The sequence below is a fragment of the Notamacropus eugenii genome, chromosome 6 (assembly GCF_028372415.1).
Source record: "Notamacropus eugenii isolate mMacEug1 chromosome 6, mMacEug1.pri_v2, whole genome shotgun sequence".
Lineage (NCBI taxonomy): Eukaryota > Metazoa > Chordata > Mammalia > Diprotodontia > Macropodidae > Notamacropus > Notamacropus eugenii.
The window spans coordinates 203,975,434-203,984,336 of record NC_092877.1 but is presented as its reverse complement, the minus strand read 5'-3'; the positions used below and the strand labels follow the sequence as shown (position 1 = coordinate 203,984,336).

At 35.8% G+C, this 8,903-nt stretch overlaps 1 protein-coding gene across 1 annotated transcript in view; it reads left to right on the top strand.

Moving 5' to 3' along the window:
• The window catches only part of LOC140512603 (sulfotransferase 1C1-like), a 198,457-nt gene that overhangs the window by 125,776 nt on the left and 63,778 nt on the right, over nucleotides 1-8,903 (top strand). The gene's annotated exons all lie outside the window — the stretch shown is intronic.

The following is an 8,903-nucleotide window of genomic DNA, read 5'->3' as shown; positions in this document are numbered from 1 at the left end:
TTCTGTTTCTTTGTCTTTCCTTCCGACATCCTTTTTGGTTTGTTAACTTAACTCTTTGTCAGATTTCTTGCCCAGCCTCTGACTCAATTCTGATTTTGAGAAAATGCCAAATTAGTGCAATCTTTAATCCCAAAAGAGTGTCAGACTTTTGTTGACTCTCTTTCCCTTAGCTTCATCCATACCCACTCTTTTAACAAATACTCGTTAAGTACCTGCTTGGTGCCAGGTGTTGTGTGGCATGTTGGTGAAAGGAAGATAGGGATAGAAACAGGCCCAGCCCTCCTGAATCTTACCTCAGAATGGGGAAAACTACCATGTTTACAGATAAATTAATAAAAATACTATGAAAGGTAATTTCTCCGGCGGGGTGGGGGTGGGAAGCACTAACAGAAAAGACCTCTGGGGCTTTGAGTTATGTCTTAAAGGAAGATAGGAATGCCTTTAAGAGGGAGAGGAAAGGAAGGTTCTTTGTCATCAACAGCTCATGCTTATTTGCATTTTTAAAATTTATGAAGTACTTCATTTGTAAACAACCCCAAGAGCCAGGTAGGGCAAATATTATATCTATTTTGCCAAATAGTAAGGGAAATGACACAGTTGAGAGAGTGCTAGAAGGGCCTGGAATCAGAAGACTCCTCTTCCTGAAGTCAAACCCGGACTCAGGCACTTACTAGCTGTGTGACCCTGGGAAGTCACTTAACCCCAGTTTCCTCATCTGCAAAATGAGCTTGGGAAGGAAATGGCAAACCACTCCAGTATCTTTGCTAAGAAAACCCCAGATGAGGTCACAAAGAGTTGGATATGACTGAAAACAACTAAACAACAACAATAAATTTTAACAAATGAAGAGCTGAGGTCTCAGAATAGGGGAGTGCCCTGTGCAGGGTCGCTTGGAAGATGATTTGGGAGACAGCCTGGGCCAGGATATGGAGGCAGGAGATGGAATGACATGGTTGAGGAGCAAACAAATAGTCTGCTAAGTCTGGAACATAGAGTTCATGAGGCAGATTAATGTGAAACAAGGCAGAAAAGAAAGGTTGGAGCCCAATTGTGAGGGACTTTGTATTTTCTTGGGGGAGAATTTATTGTTACATTTATTTTTTTTCTATGACATAATTATCCTACTTTTTTTTTTTACATTTTTGTGTAAAGTTTTGAGTTCCAAATTCTCTCTGATTGGTAAACAATCAGATGTAGGTTATACATGTGCAATTATGTTAACCATTTCCATATGAGTTATTTTGTGCAAGAAGAAAGACTTTGTAAAGAGGAAAGGCTGTGGAGTGAGAGGACCCAGTGTAGAATCCTGGCTGTCTTTGGGAATCAGTGTCCTCTTCTGTAAAGCATGTAGAGATGTGTTATGAGAGGATCTCTGATCCTTTAAAAACAGGAGACATTCAGGGATATATAGATTATGTTCCCACATTGTCCACTGCTTGCTTCAGAAATGACATCCCTTGGAAATTATCTAGTCCAACTCTATCCTTTTAGACATTAGTAAACTGAGGCCCAAGGGAGGTTAAGAAACTTCCTTGAGGTCACACAGAGAATAAAGTAGCAAACCAAATCTACAAACCTACCACCCTACCCATTATTTTATACTTGGTGCTATGTTTATGGGACTTGTAGATGTCACAGTCTTTTATCATTCCTTGCTCTATCTGCTTCAAAGAGTGAGCTCCCTGTATGATAACCTCTAGTGGTTCCCAAATGCCTCCAGCATGGAACTTAAAGTCCTCTGTCTGGCATTAAAACCCTTCACAACCTAGTCCCCCATTTTTTTTTCCTGTCTTATTATACGTTATTTGCATTATACATTATTATACATTATATTATTATATATACATGACTGTACATTATTTCTAGTCATGCACTACAGTCTAGCCAAACTTTCCTTCTTTCTGTTTCTCACATAAGACATGCTGTCTGTCATCTCTGTAGCATTCATTGTACAAGCAAATTCCCGTATCTGGAATGTACTCTCTCTTCACCTCAATGTCTTATCATCCCTAGTTTTCTACAAAACTCAAATCAAGTTCTCCTACAGAAGACCTTTCTGGATCTCCTCCAACTTCTCTAATGCCTTCCCTCCCACAAAAGTTCCTCATATTAATTTTGTATGAACTTTGATATATTTGCAATGTTGTTGCTCCCAATACAATGTAAGCTTCTTGAAGATAGGTACCATCAGTTTTTTTCTTTCTGTCCCCAGCACAGCCTGACCTAGTACAGATGGAGCTCTCCTCAGAGTCAGGAACATCTGCTTCAAATTCTGCCTCAGACACATATTGGATGTCTGACCCTGAGCAAATGACAGAACAAATATTGATATGCACAGGTAGAGTGTAGGGAATACCCTCATTGGGTATTCGCTGTAACAATGAAATTATAAATAAAAATTGAACAAAAAAACCCCAATGAAAATTAAAAAAATTCTAGCATTTAGCATAGCACTTGACCTGTAGTAGCCTCTTGATAAATACTTGGTGATTGATTCTTTAGCCCTCAGGTAAATGCATGATGGGATTCTAGGTTAATGCAACATCTTCCTCATAAAATATCTTTAAATATCCAAATACAATTTCTAGCTTAAATATTTACTTTGCTAACCTGTCTTAACTCTGTTTTTCCCTTATTACTTTTATTTGCCAAAACTTTAATCAATTTTACAGCTTTTCTCTGGAACACCAATGATTTTTCCACATTCTGCCTTAAGATGTAGAGTCCTGGACTGCACAATGTTTATCTACTTCAGAGCCCTAAATTTACTACTTTGTACATCTCTGTATTTGGATTGATAGAATGATCCCTTACCAAAAGAATATTTCATACTCTAGAAAAATTACTTCCTATGTCTAATATGTCAATCTTGTTAATCTATCCCTGCAGTACTATACTATTGATGCCTATTTTACTAGGGGTCCACCTTGAACTGTAATTCTTTTTATATTTTCCTGTAACATGAATATATAGTTTATTTCCACTTTTCAGGCTTACTTTTTTGTAATTTTTGCTATAGGATATCATCCTGTTCAGTATAAATTTTTCCCTTTATTGATCAGCATTACCTTGAATTCTATTGGTCTTCTGAGACATTAACAACTTCACTATGTAATCGCATTTAACCCACATGTCCTCAAGGTCATCATCAGTTGCACTTTGAGAGCTAATCAAAAGAAAATCGAAAAGAAGACATTGTATGATTACTTACAAATATTCCAAGAGAAGTAGTAAAATAGGGAGGTGAGCAAGATGTGGCCCAGGCACTGTTTTAGTTGACCAATTGGGCTTATTTAAATAACTTGCCTCAAAGGTCCTGTCCAATCATTATTACTTATGATATCTGACTTCAGCCCAAATCAACCACTTTGGAACACTGAAGTCCAGATATTAGACACTGTGGTCAGGGTTCACCTATATTCCTAGGCATTCTGGGAAAAAACACAGTAAATGGTTTTTTAGTGTGCGCTGATCCTATTTCCCATGCTGAGGGTAGCTACCCTTATCTGTCCTGTTAGGATTCTGATTAATGTGTTTACGCTTGATAGCACTGACCACACCTAAGTCAGGAATGAAGTTACTAGTGGTTAGGATTTGTGAGGCGAAGAGTGTGTGTGTGTGTGTGTGTGTGTGTGTGTGTGTGTGTGTGTGTGTGTATGAGAGAGAGACAGAGAGACAGAGAGAAACAACAGAGACAGAGATACAGACAATTAAAGAGACAGAGAGACAGAGACAGAAACACACACAGAGAGAAAGAGAGACAGAGAAAGAAATTTCCTGAGCTTCTTAAGAAGAAGCTTTGAGGCAGATGACTCTTTCATATTTATTGGTAACTAGGAAGGATGATATTTTTTTTTGGAATGACTGCCCTAAAGCTGAAATGTGGGACCAATTACAGTTCAAACAAAATAAGTCAATGACCCTTAGTAGTCAATATTTGCTTAGTGTGGAAGAGTTCTCCAGATTCAAGATTTGGGAAATAGATATTTTTTGCCTTTCATGGATATTGTGAAAATGAGGAAAGAGACAACTGAAATCTCATCTAAAAAGGACCCATATTATTGGAAACCTTAACAGATTATAATTAATACCAGAACTGGCCAATAATAACCAGTATAGTCCCTGATAACAACTTACTGGGCTTTGAATGTAACAAGATTATAGTGATAGACATGGAGGATGGAGCCTATGTTACTGTTTCACTTGCATACTAAGAAATGGTTTGCACATTGGTAGGATAGGGCTCTAGTTCTAGAACAGGAAGGGTCTCCAGAGACCACCTGGTCCAAACTCTTCTACTTATAGGTAGGGAAAATGAAGTCCACAGAGTTTGTGACTTGCCTAAGTTGTCCCATATACTTAGTGGCATAGCTGGCATTCAATCCCAGATCCTGAGACTTCAGTTCCTGTGCACCTTCTATTGCATCACTGGGAAATCCCAGTGAATTATAGAGCATGGGGAGTACAAAGAGATGTTTAGATTTCAAGGAAGGACTTTGGTAATTAGATCTGTTCATGGTAGATTCTTTTTATTTTAGGTCATAACAGAATTATATTGTATTAATTGCCAGTACTGAAGGAAAATGCTAATGCTTTACTCTGCACTGGAGGCGCAAGTCTACTAGAAACATTGATTAACTTATTTTTATCCAAGCATTGTTCTGTTTGACAGAGAAATGTTCAATCTGACAAAGTCCCCTTATGGTCATAGACGTATTTCCCATCAAGATTTTTTTTTAAAGTAAAATATGCAGGAGTCTGGAATAATGAAATTTTCACAATGTAATTAAATGTAGTTACATAGCTCTCAGTCTCTTAGTCTTTTGGGCTCACCCCTGGAGAGTTTTTTCCTTGAAACCACTCAGTCCTTTTCAAACTACTTCCTACAGGGGCCTCCCTCTTCCAGTTCTCTCAATCTGGTAAAATTAAACAAGAGACCTCTTCCCCCTCTAGCCCCCCCCCCCCTTAATCTCTTCATGATAGAGGAAAAGGGGGTACTGCTTAGACAGGGCAAACTGAGTCAAAAGTTCAGTCTGTTTAGTATTATCCCAAGTTACCTTACCATCTTTATATTCCAGGAGAGTGTAATGAAGGTGATTCTTTTGATCACCTTATTGTTTTCTGTGTCTGTTGGAGTTCCTGTGTGTCCCCTGTGATGGGTGGGATGCTGTCTCATATTTTAAGTATTTTTCAACACACTTTTAGGAGTCTTGTGTTTTAACTCTTTCTTTTGTGCAGTAGTTTAAACCTACACAGCCCCTATTACTATTGCTTATGAATTTATCCAGCTCATGTTTTTAAGATGTGTATTGAAAATAGAAATATGAGCAACTGCATATGAATACAAAAGAGTAACAAGGTCCTGTGAAAATAGTGTCTAGACTGCTGAAGGCGAGAATGAATCAAGACTCTCAAGAGTTAAGGATCACAAAAAAGTAGTTTTAAAAGTTATGTTATGGGAAAGGCAAGAATGAATGGAGTCATAGGACTGTTAATCACAGGGTGGAAAGGATTATGATAATAGATCAATAAATCCTTCATGCTTTATCAATTAAAGCCATTGCTTAACTTAGATTTCCTTATTGTGGCTCCTTCTGTTCACAGGGTCTAGGTCAATATTCATTTAAAAAATCATCCAGATTTAGGAAAGATTTTAATTCATTTCTTTTCTTGTCATAATTCTTCGTGGTTCCTGTGTGTTTATGCAACGTCATAGAGTGTCAGAGACAGAAGAAACTTTTAATATCATGAAAGAAACACACTGCATTTACTTATATGCATGAAATTCATCACTAACCTTGAGGAAAGTATAGACAGGGAACTCAATACATTTACAGCCTGAAGATCAGACATAAATTGAGGCTTCCTTATTATTTAAAACAATTGTTTGATGAACCAAGGAGTTCTTCCCTCACAAGACATCTCTTTGAAAATATCATATATATGTATATATACATATGTATGTATATATATATGTATATATATATATATATATATATATATATATATATATATATATATATATATATATATATATATATATATATATATATATATATAAAATCTTTCCAAGGAGCAAATAATCTGCCTTATCTCTGCTTTCCAATCTCCCCCCACCTTCAAAGATAATGAAAGAAAAAACTCTTATTATAAATGTGTACAGTTAAATAAAAAAAAATTTCTTCACTGGCCATGTTAAAAAAAAATACTCTGCATTCTGAGTCCATCATCTCTCCATCAGGAGGTAGGTAGCAGATTTTGTTATTAGCCCTCTGGAATCGTGGTTCAGAGTTCTTAATTCTTTCAAAATTGTTTGAATTTACCATTTTGTGGTTCTTATATAAATTGTTCTGTCTTTGTTCAATTTACTCTGCATCAGTTCCTATAAATCTCATCTCTAAATCCTATAAATCATTCCTTTATCATTTTTACAGGATGATAGTGTAACATCAATTTATTTAATTTTATTATAATTTGTAATTTCTAAATTTGTAAATTATAATTTGTAATATCCACTGCAGAATTTATCTACACTCCTTTCAGATTCTCATTCTTTGCCACCTCGAATAGAGATATAAATATTTTATATATCCTTAGAGCTTGTTTTGCTTAAACTAAAACTTCCCTTACTCTAGCTTTTCCTCCAGTTCTCCCTTCTTCCCTTTTTCTCCTATTTCTTTGTTGATTGAATATATTTCTTTACTTCCATCTGTATGTATTCTTCCTGACAGTTCAGAAGAGAGTAAGGGTCAAGTGACGGCCACTCCCCCCAACAACTCTTCATCCTTATTTGTATACATGTCTATTTAAATATCCAAATTATTTGAGATAATGTTTTTCCCAAAATTCTTTTCTTTTCCCTCCCCTTGCCATTCCTTTACTTTTTTCTTATTTTATTCTTTTTTAAAAATACTAGTTAATTTTTAGTTTTCAACATTCACCTCCATAATTCCCTTTCTCTCTGTACTCTCGCCACCACCCTATGATGACAGTCAGTCTGATAGACATTCATATTAAATTTTTTTTCACATTAGTCATGTTGTAAAGAAGAATTAGAACCAATGAGAGAAACCATGAGAGAGAAGAAACAAACAAAAAGAGAGCAAATAGTATGTTTCCATTTGTGTTCAGAATCCATATTTCTTTTTCTGGATGCGGGTAGCATTTTCCATCATGAATCTTTTGGAGTTGTCTCAGATCCTTGCATTGGTAAGAAAAAGCAAATCTATCAAAGTCCTTCACAATGTTGCTTTTACTGTGTACAGTATTTTCCTGGTTCAACTTACTTCTTCACTCAGTATCAATTCATATAAGTCTTTCCAGGTTTTCCTGAAGTCTGCCTGCTCATCATTCTTTGGAACAATAGTATTCCATTGTATTCGTTTACCACAACTTGTTTAGTCATTCCCCAGTTGATGGGCATCCCCTCAATTTCCAATTCTTGGCTACCACAAAAGGAGCAGCTATAAATATTTTTATACAAGTGGGTCCTTTTCCCATTTTTCTGATCTCTTTGGGATACAGACCCATTTTATTCTTAAAATCAACAAGACTTAATAAAACCATTCCCAGACTTTGTCTAATTAAACTCCCCAATGATGATAGGGTTGAGAAGGGGAACATGTATCATTCCCCCTTATTAGAATATAAGCAGTTTATGTTTAGTTCTTTATCATGATCTGTTTTTGTGTACCTTTTTATGTTTCTTTTAAACGCCTATGTTTGAACTTCAAAGTTTCTGTGCATCTCTCATCTTCTCATCAGGAAGACTTAGAAGTCCTTTTATTCATTAAAGATAATTTTTTCCCCTGTAGAATTATTTCTGCTTATGTTATTTTTGTCAATAAGCCTTTGTTTTCTGGGATAAGTTGATGGATTTCTATGTGAATATTCAACCACTCCAACATTTCTCATTTGAGTTTATTTAGAAACAGTGGCTAAGGAAGTCTTGCACATTTCAAGTCATGCTGTTGGCCAAAATCACATATATTTTTGATTGGAAAGAATGAGGCAGAGATTTCCTAAGTCCCAAGTTATTTCCTCTCTGTAAGTAAGGTGTTTCAGCTGGCCTGATAATGATCAACACAAGATTACCAGGGAGTGAACTTGTCCCTAAGAACTGTTCAGTTTTGATCTCCTTTACATCTCCTTCACAATAAAAATTGAGCAAAACTTTTCTCTGGCATCATTAACAATGTGAAACTCTGACGGGATGGTGATTGATGATCTGAAAACTGAAAAAAGGCTTTCCTTTCTGTGATAGTGTCATTCACTTTTTGATTAGACGTGATTTCATTGGTATAGGGAACCCATAATGAGGAAACTTCCTCTGCCAAAAGAGATTTAACACTTACTCTGCATAAATTTAATCTTAGAGAATTGCTTGAGTATCTCAAATGTTAAGTATGATACTCAGAGTCACGTTGCCAATATGTATCCCAGGTCTTCTTGGCTCCAAGTTCCAATCTATCCATTATGCTGTGCTGCTTCTCACATTATTATGGGTGACATATTTTCATTTCTATAACATAAAGTATCATGGTCTTTTAAGATTTTTTAAATATAAAAGACTGGAAAGACACAGTCTAATTATTAACTATAAAAGCATTATCTGCATTCCTATTGTTTGCCTGCATGTGTTTGGGATATATTCTGTCCAGAAAGGGAAGCTAAGCACATGTTTATACAGGTTATAAATGATCAGATAAAGATATTTGTAGAGCAAGAAGTATTTGGTGTGAATGTGTAGGTGGAACATGATAAAAATATCTTTGCTGAGTGATTAGCTTTTTACATAAGATAACATGTTTGGGTCATTACCGTTCACCATAATTGTCACATGTGTAATGTCCTAAGTCAGTAGATTAATAAATGGTTTTAAGGCAAAATAATAGATACATACT